Raw genomic sequence first — 18,421 nt, 5'->3', positions numbered from 1 at the left:
GAGAGAGAGAGGGAGGGAGGGAGGGAGGGAGGGAGGGAGGGAGAAAGAGTCACCAGTCACCAGAGAGACTTAGGGTACTCCTTGGCTCGATAGTCGGCAACAGAAGTTGTAAAACACATTGTCTCACATCTGTGCAGGCAGTGCACTCGTGCAGCATCAGCAATTTAGCAATCAGCATACAGGCTAATAGTAATAGATGACTGAAAATTGCACAAAAAAATGGAAATATGGAATACCTTCATATTAATTATTACCCCTAAAAAAATTTCAATTGCACAAAAAATAATTTATATTTCTATTTCTAGTAAATTGCACAAAAAATAAATCCAATTTTTCAAACAGATCACAGAAGGAAATATGGAATACCTTCATATTAACCCTAAAACAATTTCGTGTTGATTATTGTAAAATTTAAATTCGATGATTAACATAAATTGTCACTCTGTGTTGACTTTATTTGATGTCTAAACATCTAATAACACTGAACCTTAGTACTTACGCGAATTTTTCGAAAGCAGAGATTTCGAAATTGCATCAAATGTCCAAACTCCAATGAATTTGTGTTGTTCCCTCTTCTTCGAATTCGAATTGAAATTGGAATTATAGATTGGAATGGAGTACGCCGTGTGGATTGGAGAGTTAAGAAATGAGGAAAAGTAGAAAAGGGTTTGGCTTTCTCTTTCACGATTTGGGGATTGGATTTGGAAATTTCTCTATTTCGCGTTTCACCCCTGCCCTCTGCCTTTGTGGTTTAAGACTTTCACGCTTTCAGGCTTCAGCAGTCAGTAGTCATCTTAGTGGTTTGGGACTTTGGTTGATCCAATTCCAATTATTAATGGTATTGGACATTTGTGCTAATCAAAATTGGGCAAAAAATAACCTTAATCAATAAGCTTCAGCCCAGCAATTCGGCCCAAACCAAAAAAAAAAAAAAAAAAAAAAAAAAAAAATTGGAAGAAGAAGAAGAAAAGGGATCTTGTCTTCATTCTGTCATCTTCGTCTCATCTTTAGTCTCTTCTCTGATCGGCTCTGCAACTTTCCCATTTGCTACTCGACGGTTCTCAAGACTTCGACGGAGCCAGTACGGGCAACTGCGCCCCCTCGTCGGGTACAGGCTCAGCGCCTGATCCCAAGCAAAGGAAAAAATCCTGATAATGCAAAAGAAATAATACAAAAATGTGCCTTTGAATACATCAGCATCATAGCTTCTAAAGAAAATGAGAACATTGCAAGACAGTCACTCATAAGAATGTTCTCTATGCCATGGAAATTGGGGTTTGAAAACTATGTAGAACTCCTCACACTTATGTTGAACAAGGACCAAGCGCAAAACGCGGAGTGTAGTCTTAATGTCTAGATCTAATATCTCTGCAATCACCACCTAATATTTCAGGACAAAAGGAAGAATAAATGAATACAATAAAGCTATTACATCTAGCACATGGTGCAACTAAATCAATCAAACTGCCTCCTAAAATTTCAATATAAAAGTAAAAAAATGAATTAACACAACAAAACTATTACAATTGTTGGATTTTGATATCCAATAAATTTGGACAATAATTTAAAACAGATGCTGGATACTTTATTGACACCTTGGCTCGACTAGAAAATAACCAACACTTTTGGAAGGCCCAAGTTTTAGTTAGTATTTGGCATTGGATTATTAGTTGGATGGTAATATGTATGGTAGCCCATTTATATCGATCGGTCTTGACTAATGGAATATTGGTGGCCCAATAACCCTTTGGCCCAATTGTTGATATAAATAAGGGCTGGACAAAACTCCCGAACCAAACTGACCGAACCGAATCGAACCGAACCGAACCGAACTGAACTGAACGATTTTTTTAAGTTAAATACTTGAACGGATATCTGAAATGAGAACTGATAGGTTTGATTCTGTTCTCGATTCTAGATCAGAAACTGAAGAATCGAGTAAGAACCAAATCTCCTGAATTTTATTAATTAATTTATTTTGAATAAGCCAGAGTATCTTATTTTTTCTAAATAAATTTACTAACTAGTTATTTAACTCAAAACCAAAAATATGATTTTCTTATTTCTAATTTTTAGCTCAAAGCCAACTTAATCAAATTGACCTAAGTTTTATCCAAATCTATTACTCTACCTTAGTGTCGTTTGTATTGTTTTGGAGAAATCAAATTGAAACTCGACAACGCTTCTCTTAATTATTGTGTACTTGCTATCTTTATCTTCTTGTGATTTTAAAAATCAAATCTACGAAGAACTCAACAAAGAGAAAAGTAAAAGAGACATAAGATTGGACTACGTTATTTTGTAAGAGTTAAGATTGAATGTATCATTAGTTGAATTAATGTAACTTTGTAAATATTAAAAAATTTAATTATAATATGAAACCAGGGAACTGAATCGAACCGAACCCGAACGATTCCATTATTAGATTTGGACCAGACGGTTCCTCATACTAAATACTTGAAAATTCGGGATCTAGTTTGATTCTAACATGTCCAGCCCTAATATAAACTAATTATAAACGCACTCCATCTCTTGTAGCCATTTTCTCCGTGTGTGTGTGTATTATGCAAAAAGTTTGAGTGCAAAAATGAGAGAGAGGAGGCAGTCAAGTTGGGGGGGATTGGGAAAGATTTCCACCATTATTGCTACTTATTCTTCCTACTCTTGCTAGTGCCACCACTATCATTCTCCTTTGTGAGGGATGAGAAGACTTGTCATAACTAAAGTAAAGGTAAGGTTTTGAGTCACGTTTAGATGTTTTTGGTGATGTTTAATGGTTTTTTTGAGTCCAAAGTCAAGATTTCGAGGAGTTTCTGCAACAGATGGTATTAAAGCTTGTGTTGTTGAGGAATATTTGAAAATGGGGCAAAAAGGGACTGGAAATAGGCTGAAATTGATTTGAAAATGGCATAAAAAATAAGGTAGAAATCTATCCAAATTTTCTTCAAATAACTGATTTTTATTTTTTATTTTTTTCATTTTTTTGGCAAAATAACTTATCATTTGAAGAAATCAATACCACATGCCAACTTAGGCAGAGGGGACTGGCTAGTTTGTGAGTTTGACAAAGCTGCATAACATTGGAGTTGACGTCGACGATGGCATGTGGCAACGCATGGAGTATTTTTTTGTGGCAGTTTTTTTGACAGAATGTTGCTAGTGGCATGGCAAACCTACGACGGTGTTCATTTGTTGTTTCAAGTGATATGGTGAAATTTAGATGATTTCACCCTTGAACGTTTGGGTACTGTGTGTTGTTTTGTGTTGTCGCATTTGCTAGAAACTTTAGGGTGAATAGTGATGGTCCCAAAGTAATAAATTTGCTTCTCTCCTAGTCTATAGATTCACAAATAAGGTCCCTTCAGTATCGTGTTCTTCACATTTTATTATTGCAATTAAGACTGTTGTGCAGGGCAGTCATTTACTTTTCGCATTAGAAGTCATCATGTGGGGTAAAATTAGGTTTAAGGTTATCGCATAGGGTAATCATTGCTTGTTCTAGACCTAGGAGTTATTTGTTAATTATTTGGGCCTAAATTCTCTGTAGATTTGTTGTCAAATTTTTCTACACTATTAGAATTGCACGTAAACTTAAAAAAGTTTATTTGACTATTCAGTGTAAATTGTGTATGTACATTACTTGTGATCATTATTTGATATTGGTGGCATATATAGGTCAAAGTCAAGTGGGAAGTAAGAGGTGTTTTAACTATAATATTTTGGACATGTTGAAAAAGACTATCCTAGGGAGTAAAATACGAGGAAATAAAAGGAGATAGGTGAGGCGAATGTCATCATTGGGTTTAGTTGTGGCCCATGTGAGGTTTATTGACAGTAAACACAGTTACTGCATGTGCATCCATGCATAATCCTTTCTGGATGTATAATTGCTTAATTCTGTTGCATGGTTATATAGCATTTCAATATGTTTGATATGTGAATTCGCATGAATTCGAGACAATCTAATTACTTAGTGTAATGTGTTCACATGCATAGTGGAGTGAGATACATTGGCAGTAAGTGTGTTGTATGTCTATCAGTGAGGTGGAGTATAGATCTCTAAGGATGAATTGGTAATATACATGGGGATGTCAAGTGTGACAATTGAGTCATGATTCGAGATGTGATTGAATGCTGGAATCGTCTATCTGTTAAGACCCTGATTAGGGGGAGTGTGAGAGTGACATTTCTATCACTTCTGTTAGGTGAAGACTCATTATCCTCTTAGGATGAGAGAAGGTAAAGATAAAGGATTATCCCGTGGTCTTAGGATCTATAGTGATTTACTAATTAGACATGTGCAAGTGATCAGTCTAGTGAGCATAATAGACGATGAGAGAATATATGTGTTCTCGAGATGAACAAGATGGATATGATAATTGTGGTGAGATCTTTTCATGGGGTTATTTATGCATTTATTGTATGGTTGGCTATTTGATTGATTAACTTGATATTGATCTAATGTTCTTTGTTGAGCATGTTTGAAAGACCTATGTATTATCTTATGTTATGTCTTCATCACATGTTTATTTGCTCTTGTTTAATTACTTCGATTATTTGCTTCTACCTGGGTGTTCTTGACCTTAGCCTGGTGAATATATGGAACATGTATGATATGTGTTTCAGGTCTGAGACATGAGGTAAGGTCTATGAATTCAAATTTATTTGGACCTTGATTACGCAAGAATAAACTTTTTGTTTTGGTTGCTTGCAAGTTGAATGGGTATCAAGATGAAGATTTGTTGGGTTTTGATACCCAATAAATTCGGTTGAGGATTTAAAACAAACTTATATAATTTATCGAAGTCATGGGCTTGGCTCGACTCGAAAACAACCAATAATTTTGGAGAGCCCCAAGTTTTGATTAGTATTTGGGTTTGGGTTATTAGTTGGATGGTAATATGTTAGTAGCCAATTTATATTGGTTGGTCTTGACTTATAGAATATTGGTGGCCCAGTTGTTGACCTAAACTAATTATATATGCACCCCTATCTCCTGTAACCGTTTTCTCCTTGTACGTGTGTGTGTTGTGCAAAAGTGTGAGGGCAAAAACAAGACAAGGGAGACAGCTGGATTGGGAGATCTGGGAGAGATTTCCACCATTGTTGTTTTTTCTTTTTCTTCCCACTCTTGCTATTATCACCGCCATCCTTCTCGTTTGGGGGGTTGAGAGGACTTGTGGCAACCAAAGTGGAGGTGAGGTTTTGGGTCAAGCTTAGGTGGTTGTGGTATTCGTTTGATGGTTTTTAAGCTCAAAATCAAGATTTTGAGGAGTTTTACCAACAACAATAATAGAGAAAAACTAAAAGGGACCTCTTTCCTATAATTATTGAAAATTTGAAATAGAAAATACATAATATATTTTTACATCGACCAAGTTAGTTACAGTTCTTATTTTTCAGTCTAATCACAATCAATTAACTTTATAGCAGTCACAAGAATTGATCTTTATCTGTATTAAATAAAACAAACAACTCTCTAAAATATAGGAATCTAGCTTTTTATCTTATGTTGTAGAATGGCGGAATCCCATATCAAAAGTTTAATAAAGACAAATCATAATGTAATTATACAGGGAACCCCAACCCCTTATATTAAACACAAATAAGAAAGTGATAGAGGAATTCTTTAGGAAACAAAGAACACGTTTATATATTATTTTGAAATTGGTTTAATAAGGTCACACTTGCAAGATCTCCTAATTGTAGGTAACTCTTTTAAAGTTTGAAACAATGAAAATTTTCCATCTTCGTTAAAAAGGGCACGTAATAAGAGATATCATTATGAATAGACAGAAATAAAGAAGTTTCTTTTATAGTCAGAAGTGTATATGGTTCCATTCGGTACTTGTATCAAAAGAATCGAATCAAACCATGAACTAATAATTTTCTGATAATGAAATCAATGATTTTTTAATTATATGGAACCAAATCAGAACTAAACCACTTGATACTAGTTTGGTTTTTAATTCCATTACTAAAAATACAAAAAATAAAACATGAAACATTTGGCAAATGAAATGTTAGCTGAGGTGTAGGAGTGCGAGCCTGTGTCTAAAATTGAGAAAGAAAGAAATAAGTTAGAATTTAGATCTAGGTCTCGACTGCTTTGTCTAATAGATGATAAAGTAAAATATAATGGTAAATGACCTTTCTTTCATTTCATATATTTTTAAAGTTGGATTTTTTTTGTATGGCTCACTAATTTGTAAAGACAAAAAATAATAAAATAATAAAACTTGAGTTCGATTCTCGATTCTGATTCTTGATTCTAGAACCAAAATCAAATGGTTCTCGATTCTAAAAATCAAAATCATCAATTTTTTTTTTACTAAATTGAACCTCTCGATTTGGTTTAATTTTGATTTAGTCTGATTTAATATGGTTATTTTTTCCACCTCTACTTATAGTATTACTAAAAAGACATTTTAGAAGATTTCTCAAAACTACGCAAACAAAATATTTGTTTTCCATAAGTAGATACATACAAGTAGGCTAGAGTATTAATTGCTCATGGTAGACACCCTTAGTGTGGCATGCACATGTTCTTTAGGCGTGGCATTGAAGAAATTGTGGTCATGAACTTTTTGGTTGCACTTAGGTCCAAACCATTTTTCTTGGCATTTAGCTTCCCAACCTACCATGATCAAATGGTCTCAAATAAAAACTGATAGTAAATTTCTCCATCAGGTTGAAATAGGTTTATAATTTGGTTAATTACATATAGACACAACCTTCCAGAATGACTCTGAAAATAACTGAAAGCTCATAAATACGAAAAAAAATCCTCATTACAAAAAAGAAAATTGCTAAAATATTCATAAATTAAAATCTTTATGGTTTCTATAACTGTCACATAATAAACTAGAAAAAGTATGATAAAGTAGAAACATAAGATCAACCAATATTTCTCCAAATACGATGTCACATAGCATGTCCTAAAGTATGATCTGGTATGTGTGTATGTATGTCTACACACACACACACATACACCCCCCAAAATAGGCCCAGGAGATAAAAGAGTAGAAATGAAAGATAAAACAAATGCTTCAAATAGAAGAAATAATGAATTTTTTTTTTGAAATAAATTACAATATATGAAAATAGGAAATTGAAATACTAGATTGAAATATAAAAGAAAGTTTAAGAATACAAGGTTTTTTCAAACTATCTTGAGTCTGATTTATCTCCTGTTAAATTTGCTCTCCTTCATCTTGAGACTGATCTCTTTTATACTTGAATTCTTATTTTTCGAACTTGAAAATATCTTCAATTTGATAAAAGAATCTTGAAGGACAATAATTATGGTCCTCTTTTGTCTTCCACTTTAAAAATTTATTTGTTTTCATCTACCCTTGCTTTGTTGAAGAATTGTATCAATTTTATTAAAGTAGTTTTAATAAAGTTATCTTTTCTTGAAAGTAGGCAGGAATAATTTGTTTGGTAGCGGACACATTTTGAATGATATCTCTTTTGACTTTTGGGCCTTATATTTATGAAGTTCATCTAAATAACTGGATAGATATAGTCATTTTGTATTCTTTTGATTATCTTGATCAATTAATTCATCAATATCGAGTCCATAACATGCCTTCATTACTCTATGCATGGTCTGATATAGATCCTGATTAAGAAGAGCCTTTTTGAACAGATTTCAATTTCTTTGATGCTGCCTCAGCCTAAGAAGCATTTTTTTCTAAAATTATTGCTAATTCTTTTGGCGTTTTGTATTGATTAAACATTGCCATTAATCTTTATTTTTCTGTGAGAAAATCATCATTTTTCTACAGACCTTTCTTTGAAATTTTAGGAACTCCAATATTTATTTGTTCGTGAATCCATGATTATAATGCTTTTGGACAGCAATTTATTTCACGAAATTTTGACCACCATATGACTTTGTATCTCCGAATAATTTTTTGAGTATTAAATTCGGAGCTTGAATCTTGATAGAGAAAGAAGTCCCATCTGAGTATCCATGATACTTTTAGATTGAATGCAAATTGAAATAAAAGACATTCTTGATGCTTCAAAAAGGTTTCTGCCTCATTTTTTAAGTGTTCGAATACTTGAAAAGTGAGACTGGATAAAATCTTCTCTTCAAGAGCAAAACATTCAAACCAAATTTGAAACCATTTCGGTAAACTTGGATTGCAATTTTGATGAAAAAGAATGAACAAAGAATGAGTCACTAGTCTAAAGTAAAAAACAGTATATCAGGTATCCTTGTAATAAAAATAATTGAAATGAGATTCGAATGCTTCTTTTTTTTTTTTTTTTTTTTTTAAATATGCATTCACTTTCATTCTATAGTCATTGTCCCCAATCTTCATATAACAGCACCCTTTGAATACTAATTTTTTGAAAAATCAGTTTTATTAGGATTTTATGGGTTTGGAGTATGAAAAATTATAGATGATCCAATTTTTGTTAGAATAGCTTCATAATAGTCTCGAGATTTTTGGATGTTATGGGGCATGAAGCAGAATTGTGAAAGAAAAAAGGTCTAATTGACATTCATCAAAGTTTGAATATCTATGAATCTAAGATGTTTCCATCTTGAAAATAAGGTTTGTAGATGATTCGAGGAAGTAATGAAACGTTGGGGGAGGATTAATTTGAGGAAGTTTTTCAGAACCTTGAACAGCTTTTTTGAAGTTTGAAGGTTTAAACTGTTCTGAATTGAGTTTCTTTTGGTCTGACTTTTTGAACACAAGTGTTGAAAGGGTAGTATTTTGAGTGAAGGAAGAAGTTTGCCCTACATATATTGATGAACTTTTGAAGAAATCATCGGTTGAAAATAATGGAGTAGTATTTTTCTTTCTACTATTTTTCTTTTGAAAATGATTTTGAGTTTCAGAGGAAGTCGTTGAAGATTTTTCTGTTTTTATTTTTGAATTTTTTTCTCTCTTTTTCTACTTGATCCGTCCAATTCATTCACTTTTTTTTTTCTCTAAATTTGAATTCTCACAACTCTCATTTTTCTGTATAAACTCTCTGGTAAGGAAGTCTATAAGAACATTTGATTTGTCTTGTATATAAAGTTTTTCAAAATTAAAACTAGACAAAATAGCTTGGCATCTTGTAAAAATTTTCTTTGAAACAAGATTTTTCACATTTTTTTGTAAAACAGTTTTGAATGCTTTACAATCTGTTTTCAAAATAAATTTTTTATTGATTAAATTATCTTAAAATTTTGAAATGCATAGTACTATGAATAAAATTTCTTGTTCGATAGTGGAATAATTCTTTTGAAGGTCAGTCCATACACCATTATGATACTTAACCAACTGTTCTTGATTTGACTCTTTTGGACTCTGTTTTAACACTCCACCATACCCTATGTTAGACGCATCAGTTTCAACAATAATGGAGGCAGAGGGCCAAGGATTGAAAGACAGAGAATATTTTGACATCTTGCTTTACATTTTGAATGGCTAAAATATGCTAGTGACTCTATGGGCTAGGATTTTTCTGTAGCTTTTTGAAAAGAGGGGCACAAATTTGACGTGTACTTTTGACAAAATTGGCAACATAATTGACACAGCCTAAAAAAGGCCGTAAACTTGTTTTATCTAGAATTTCATTTGGAAATTTATTAGTAAAGTCTAGACTTCTTTGAATAGGAGTAATTGTTCCTAAATAAATGTTATGTCCTAGGAACCTAATTTTTGTTTGACATAAAACAATTTTTTTAACAGAGTCTGCTAAGCTATTTTTCTTGACAATATGAATGAATGCATTAAAATGTTTGAAATTTTGTTCTATATTTTCAGAAAATATAAGAACATCATTAATGTGTACAATGATAAAATTTGAAAATGGATTGAAAATATCGTTTATAATTTTTTCAAATTTAGAAGGATCATTTTTGAGATCAAATGGCATAACATTCCATTCGTATTGATAAAAAGGAATATTGAAAGCAGTTTTATATCTATCTTCTTCTTTAATTTGAATATGCCAGAATCCTGACTTCATATCAAATTTTGAAAAAATAACAGCTTTGAATAATCAGTTTAAAAGATCTTTCTTTCGAGGTAATGGATATTTTATCTTGTTCAATTTTAGCAGAATTTTGACATAGAATGCAGAGCAACCCCAAGGAGATTTGCACTGAAGAATTAGACATTTGTCAAGTAAATAATTGATTTCCTTGATTCAATGATTTAAGAGTTCTTTGTTCATTTGAATAAGACAAGATTTTATAGAAATATTTGATTCATGAAAATCAGAATTGTAAGGTAGAGATACCACATATTTTTTCTATCCCAAAAAGCATTTGGAATAGTAGAACAAATCTCTTTTTAAATTTGTTTTTGAAAATTTAAAAATTTCTTTTGAATTGAATGATTTTTTGAATTATTCTTTAAGTCATTGAAATTTAATTTCTTCTTTAAGAAATTTAATATAATTTTTCTTGAAATTAATATTACTAATAATTTTTGAAATAAATGCTTCTTTTAAGGCATAACATCCTTATAATAAGGAGGATTTGTAAATTTAAAACAAATTTCTTGACAAAAAATATTTGTAGTTGAACCTTTAAATTAGTTTGAAAATGATAAATTTGAATGATAAAAGAAGTATGAAGAATTAATTCCAGATCTAAATCTTTCATAAGAGAAAAAAAAAATTTGTTGAACCAAATGTTTGAATTACAAACATGAGCTTTTGAAATTTTATTGCATATTGAATTTCTTTCCACTGGCACCATAAAGACGCTCAGTAGTTTTTTCAATATAACTTTGATCTCTTCAAGATCACTTCAACTAAAACTCCACGACCCACTAGAATTTGGGTCAAATTACAATAAATCTCCACCTTGAATCAAATTCTACTGCAACGAACAAAGTTTCAAAATTTCTCCACCTAAAAAATAAGTCTGACTGCAACGAAATGTCTGAACTCTTCAACCCGAACCAAACTTCTCCAATCACACAAAAATAATCTTTCTCTTCCACAGTATCCAACATGAATACACGTACCTAAACACCGGGTTCCCAAAACAATTCACGAAGAATTTAGAAATTATCAAACAGGGCCGAAGCACACCCTGTAGCAGAATTAACTCTCAATGATTTCATCGAAAGTCTCTTGCTAGTCTCGACACCTTTAAAAACCCAAAAGGATGCATAACCAAATAGCATCCTCATACCTATCTCCAATGGATTTATCCCCAGCAACTGAATAAAATGGAACCGCGTGCAATGGTGATAGAGCAAAGTTACCCATATCCTCCAAACTCAACTACGTAGTATTCTTCAATATAGACCTAGAACCAAATCCTAATGACATTGTACCAAACTGAATATCCACCAAGGTACTAAACTTATGCTGACTTTTATTCATTGATTTTACCAGACCTTGCAAGAAGTATAACCATAATCTCATGCGTCCCTTCAATACAATATGGACACCCTTTCGAACCTTCATTTCTCCATCTGCTCCAGAAAACATGTATCCAATCAAATAAAGAGTACTCAACGAAATGAAATTCTTCTTCAAAACTGGAATATATCGAATGTGATCAAGTTTTCTACTTGTTCCATTTACCACCTTCAATCTGACTCTCCTAATACCAACTACCTGATAAGATTCATTATTTTATATGTTTCAAACAAATCATGATTGGGACACATAGAATATACAAGCTATATCCAAAATCTACTCCTCGTTAGATTTGGATTCTAGGTCAGAAATCACTAAAAGATTTCCATCACTTAAATAGTCCTTAGCTATGTTAGCCTCGTTCGAAGTGTTGGATTTCTTCCCATAATTTGCAGTTGAATTACCTTTGCTCTGCAATTTCTTGCAATCTTACTTGATGTGTCATTTCTTCTTGCAATAAAAACAAACCTGATTGTTGAAATTCAACCTCGACTTATCCCTTCATCGATCACCATGAACCACAAGACTTTCTCCTTTTCTGAACTCAAATCCATCCAGATGTTTCATCTTTTCCTTTGAGAACAGTGCATCATACACGTATTCAATGGTGAGAGTATCACGACTATACAAAATCGTGTCCCCAAACGAAGTAAGCAGCGAATACAACAGGATTAAGGCCAAGTCTTTTTCTTCATATTTAACCTCTAACGTCTTGAAATCAATGATGATCTCCTTAAACATAGCCAAATGATCTTCCAAAAATTCGCCTTCTACCATGTGATAAGAATACAACATCTATTTCAGATGCAAATTACTCGTCAGACTTTTTGTCATGCACAATTACTCCAACTTCAACCAAAATACAGCTGCAATCTTCTCCTTCAAAATGTCCTAAAAATATTATTAGAGAAGTGAATATAAATATATAAAAGTGCCTTCCGATCCCTCCATTGTTTCTCATTTGTTGTCCAAGTTGTGGGCATTTTGTCAAAATCCAAAAATGTATCATCCAAATCCATTGTGCCAATGCAATTGGCATCTTTACTTGTCACAATGAAAATCTTGTATTATGATCCAAAAGCAAAATTTCATACTTCATGGTTTCCATTAACAGCAGAAGCCTCAAACAAAATCACAACTAATAGCTTTGATACCTCTTGTTATGAAACGAGGAGGCGATATGACATAATATGAAGTACATGATTGTACATTAAAAAAAAAAAGATTAAAAGCAATAAATAGATTGATAGAGGAATCAAGTATTTTATTCAACAATCAAGGGAGAGAAATAATATTGTTACAGCAATCTTAGCAATTCTACTAAACTGAATAAATAGGCTACTATTTATAAGAGGCTGGTTAAAACCCTAGAAGAACCTAAAAGATGGAAACTAGGTTAAAATAAGCTTGAAACCAACAAAAAATAAGAAAATCACGAACGACGCTATCACTCAAGCAACGTCTAGTGCCAAGCGAGCGACCCTTCCTATTGCTCGAGCGAGAGCTCGGGACAATTTATAATCACTGGATTTCAAAATTTTTGAAAAGAATGGAATACCAAGATAAACTTATCCACTCCGCAGTTTCTCCAAGCCGATGTGTTAGGTTGAATCTTCCAATAAGACTATCTTGAAGTCATTAGAGAAAATGCTATGAAGCTATGAGAAAATGATCAGACAAGCCACCTGGAATCCTTTGGTAATATTACACCACCGTTTGACCACCAACCGACGAACCAATTCTCAATAACTTTTGGCATGGAAGTAATCATATCAGTGGAAAATAGGCATGCCAGTATTTTGGTATGAATGGGAGACCGATCAACTGAATCAACTTGAATTGTATCATGAATTAGATTCACCAGATGAAGAAAAGAAAAAAGCATTGGTTCATAGGTGATATGATCCAGGAATTGAGCCCGACGAAGGCAAGTGCAAAAAGAGACCCGTTGATAGTCGATGGCGGACCAATGACGCGATCAAGGGAAAAGCAAGTGAAACAAGCGATGAGATTGATCGTTCAAGAAACTATTATGGAACCATGTTCGGGACTCAAAATGGGACAAGTTTTGTGTTCGGGTCGAAAGCTGAAACAAAATGGATCAATGCGTTACAAGCAGCCGAAGACGAGAGTGGGTAGTGTAACCATGCGGCCGCACGTGTTATAACCATGCGACCGCATGGTTCATCTCTGGGAGCGACTTTCCTTTTTTTCGCGTTTTTCCTTATTTTACTAGAATTTCATTCATAATCAAACTCCTACCATATTGGACGAATATTTTAGGAATTTTGTTAGATTATTAGAATTATATTTCCTTTTGACTTATATTCGAGGAATAGTATAAAGAGGAGAATATTTTTTCATTGTAAAAACCATTGAACTTTTGACTTTGAATTAATATTATAGAGAGAGAAATTTCTTCTTTCAATTTATTGTTCTTCTTAAACAACCTTGAAACTTATCAAGATTCAACTTCTTGTGGCGTTCTATCAATCGAATTGTGGGTTCTTTTAATTGTAATCAAGGGGTTTTAGTTCTTCGCTAATCTAGGGTTTCTTGGTTCAATTCTTGGGGTTCAAGATCCAAAACCGGGTTAGTATTGGCGTTCTTGGGTTCCGTATCAATCTCGTTGTGGGTTTCGTAGTTTCCATTGCTCGGGGTTCGCATCAATTGGTATCAGAGCTTTGGCTCCAATTTAATTAGGTTATATCTTTTGTTTTCTAATTTTTTTTTTAATTCCTTGTGTTCTTGTGTCCAGAATATTTTCTTGATTCTTTGATCTAAAAGTTCATCAAAAATTTTCAAATTTCGTTTCTGGGCTCAATTTTCCCCCAAATCAGTTTTCGTTTTCTTTGTTGATTTTGTTATTGATTTTTGGATCTAAAAAAAATTACTGCTCATCTGTACGGTACTGTTCATCCATACAGTTAAAAAAACTTGTTAAATAATTATTGATCCGTCAAATACCAACTATTATTATTCATTATCGTTTCTAAATTACTTGGACACATTGAATCATTCCATTCCTTCATTCAAATCAAGTTTTAAAAGTTTTCTTTGAGTCCTTTGTTACAATTATTGAGTCACATCCGGTTTGGGGAATTCTACACGAATTGATTGATTGATTGAGTTCATTGATTGTTCCTAGAAGCAATTGTTGAAAGAATTGAGTGGTAAAGACAGAGAGGTGAGCTTAATAGAGGGTAAAAGACCTTGTGTGTTTCCGAGTGACTTTTGGTGAGGCAGTAAAGTAAAATTTTAGTGTTAGGATGTCAGAAAAGGCAGAATCAAACTCAAGCCGACAAGGCAATAATAGCAATGCATCGGAGGATTTAGTGCAAAGGTTTGAGAGAGCGTTTGGAGATGTGAGAAATAGGTTGGAGAAGCAGGAGGCTTGGATGAATAGATTAGATACATTGGTGGCTAATCTTAGTTGGGGGCATCAAGTGGATGTATTCAATGCCAGAGGACCGGATAGATGGGAGCCTAGGAGGCGAAGACGAGAGTGGGCAGTGTAACCATGCGGCCGCGCGGTGCGACCGCACAACATGAGACCGAGAATTCAATGGCTGAAATTTTATTACCATGCGGCCGCACGTGTTATAACCATGCGACCGCATGGTTCATTTCTAGGTGCAATTTTCCTTTTTTCCGCATTTTTCCTTATTTTACTAGAATTTCATTCTTAATCAAACTCCTACCATATTGGACGAATATTTTAGGAATTTTGTTAGATTATTAGAATTATATTTCCTTTTTGACTTCTATTCGAGGAATAGTATAAATAGGAGAATATTTTTTCGTTGTAAAAACCTTTGAACTTTTGACTTTGAATTAATATTATAGAGAGAGAAATTTCTTCTTTCAATTTATTGTTCTTCTTGAACAACCTTGAAACTTATCAAGATTCAACTTCTTGTGGCGTTCTATCAATCAAATTGTGGGTTCTTTTAATTGTAATCAAGGGGTTTTAGGTTTTTCGCTAATCTAGGGTTTCTTGGTTCAATTCTTGGGGTTCAAGATCCAAAACCGGGTTAGTATTGGCGTTCTTGGATTCCGCATCAATCTCGTTGTGGGTTTCGTAATTTCCATTGCTACGGGATTCGCATCAATAGGGCTGCATATCAACAAAAGATTGCACAAAACTTCAACTGACAAATAAGAACCAAGACCTTCAAAGAAGGAGAGTGTGTGCTACGAAGTGTAATCCAAAACACTAAGAAAATTGATGCAAGAAAGCTTGCAACAATTTGGAAAGGACCACACCTATTCACGAAAGTAATTGGATAAGGAGCCTAAAAGCTACGCACTTGAACGACAAAGATATCAACAATAGCTAGAATGTCATCCATCTTTGCAAATATTAATTCTAAGTCTTCTAAACTCTTTTCAATTATTATATTTTCATTTTAATTCAAAACTCGTACTAACTTAGGTGTCGGAGAGCTAATGATAGAAATGGCATCGGTGGTCCCAACCACTCTATGCTTTCAAGATAATTGATGACAAAGTTCTAGACGGCCTGAATAAAACCAAACCGAGCATGCCACACCTTCATCACAAGATTTCATCATTATTTCCTTACTTATTTTGAATTTTTTATTATGGCTAAGACCAAGGCTAAATTAAGCATTGAAGAACCGATGGCAGAAATGCCATTGACAACCTCAGTTTTTTATTGCTCTGGGGAGATTACCAGATGGGACAAAATGTATCACTCATCATGATCAAGACTTACCTTATCAGCTGAAATTCGAAAAGCCTCGAACTTTGGAGGATGAAGATGACCAGATGGTCGCTATCTACACAAATAATCACACGGCTTCCCTCAAGCCATATGGATGAAGATGATCGTATAACTTCCATCAAGCCATCTTGATGAAGATGACCACATGGTTGCTGTCCAACCAAATGAACTTTAGAGAATAAAAATGGCCATATGCTCGCTACTTGTGCAGATAATCAATGATTTCCATCAAGCCATCTAATGAAGATGATCGTATGACTTCCATCAAGCCATCTTGATGAAGATGACCGCACGATCATCGTCAAGCCATCTGAATGAAGATGGCCTTACTAATTACCATTAAACCAATCCAAATGAGTATTCAGCTGCCTTCAAACTACGACAACCTCCAAGCCAACCAATGACATTACCCACTATGTTGATGGACCTGACTAATTGAATCCTTCATAAAAATATGTTCATAAACAAAAGTATAATTTTATTGCACTCAGTAGGAAGTCCTAAGTTCAATATTTGATCAAGAGTTCTTACGCAATCTAACATCCAACCATAATAAATTCATATATTACATAAACTCAAAATACATATAGTCAAAGGCATACATACAAACTACACAAGAGAGACCCACTTGTCTAATACATAAGTTCTAAAAGAAATACGAGTCAAGAAGCACACCTGGAAAATATGCTACCATAGAGATTTAAGCCTAACCATCATAGGCACCTCTTCCAACTCATTTAGCATACCAAGCATTTGACACAATTTGGCATACTTGACAATCGCTTTATCTGCATTCAAGCTAGTATGCTTACCGTTCTTGTAATCTTTCATAAAAAAAGGCTCTAGTAACTATCTCAACTTCTAGCAAATTTTTTTTTAGATGATTCTCTAAAGAAGCAATCTGAGCCCCCTAAGATTCTTTCAAATTTGCAAGTTCCTCCTCGAAAGTCGGCTTTTTACCAACCATCTCCATCAACTCACCCACCATTTGCTTGGAAGCCAAGTCGGCATTTTTCTTTCTTACCTTCAAATTTTCAACTTCTCCACGCAATGAGTTATGCACATCTTGCAGTAAGCGCGCCTTTCTGGCCTATTTGATGGCTTCGTTCTTCTAAAAAATAGCTCCTTGCAATTATCAGAGACAATAAAAATAAGTTAGGTCCAATCAATTGGGTCATCCATAATGAAGTACACGAAAAATATTATACCTGAAAAATCTAAACCATTGTGTTCTCGATGGGATTCACTTGACTAAGTTACTTGTGATATCTAATCTTCAGGAAATAGACCTTCACCAAGAGCTACCAAACCTGGGTCAGAAAATATAGAAGAATTGGAAGGAAAAGTAAGCACAATTGAATCATCATATATCAATGATGGCCTAGAATGACTACGCTTTTGAACTGCCGAGGGAAGGCATGAGGTAGCTCAATCTGACTCAAAGAATCACTAGATGGGACTAGATCATCAGCTAACATTATAAAAGGAGAACCTTCTTAGACTTATCCTTTTCTTTTCTCCTTTCCAAAACTTCGAGCGAAGACCTATCACCCATAAATTAAGTAGACTGCACAGAGCTAGATTATTTTCAAGAATTTTCATTCCTCTTTTTTGCCATTATAATAGGGACTTTATATCTTGGAAAATTAGGAGGAATACCTCTTGATTCTGCATGTGTATAATGCCACAAGCTACACAAAGCAAATGACCTTTGAAGATAGAAGAAACTGACAATCCCTCTGATCTTTGGGTATTACTAAAATCTTCGAGATACGCTCCTTCACGATTAGGCCATCGACAGGCTGCGAGTTTATGCAATGACCTACAGGAAGATAGAATAAGAACCTTAAATCAATAAAACATATCATGAGGAAATAATATATCAAACTCACCATGTGACCACGCTGAAAGAAAATGATAATTCTCCAACCAAACCAAATCGCTTGACATAAGAAAATAAGACATTTTCTAGTCCTTATCTCCAAAAGAAAGTCTAACTATCAATTGATTGGTATTTTTCCTCACATTTAAGGAAAAATGGCCTTTCACATCATCATCCTTCATTATGAACTCCGTTATGCCAAATGAGATATTGTGCCGCTCGATCAAGATTTGGAGAACTAAGAGTTAGGCATGAGTGGATTGGGTGCAATTTTAAAATATTTCAACACCATTTGGACTATTTGAGCAATTGAAAATCGAAAGCGTTTTTTAAATTATACCTTATAGAAAAATATCCAACCCCTTCTAGGACACTTTTTCATGTGGTCGCGGTAGACGGAG

General features: G+C 33.8%; 1 long non-coding RNA gene across 1 annotated transcript in view; it reads right to left on the bottom strand.

Moving 5' to 3' along the window:
* Window positions 1-1,365, bottom strand: part of LOC111383170 — an 8,806-nt gene extending 7,441 nt beyond the window's left edge. The window contains exons 1-2 of the long non-coding RNA XR_002700718.1: window positions 500-1,365; window positions 61-200 (exon numbers count right to left, since the gene is read on the bottom strand). This is a non-coding gene — a long non-coding RNA (uncharacterized LOC111383170). The remainder of the gene's footprint in view (window positions 1-60; window positions 201-499) is intronic.
* Window positions 1,366-18,421: the final 17,056 nt, after the last annotated feature.

This window comes from Olea europaea, unplaced genomic scaffold, assembly GCF_002742605.1.
Source record: "Olea europaea var. sylvestris unplaced genomic scaffold, O_europaea_v1 scaffold262, whole genome shotgun sequence".
In the NCBI taxonomy this organism is placed as follows: domain Eukaryota; kingdom Viridiplantae; phylum Streptophyta; class Magnoliopsida; order Lamiales; family Oleaceae; genus Olea; species Olea europaea.
Note: the sequence above shows the minus strand (reverse complement) of the source record. Positions and strands in the feature narration are given on the sequence as shown.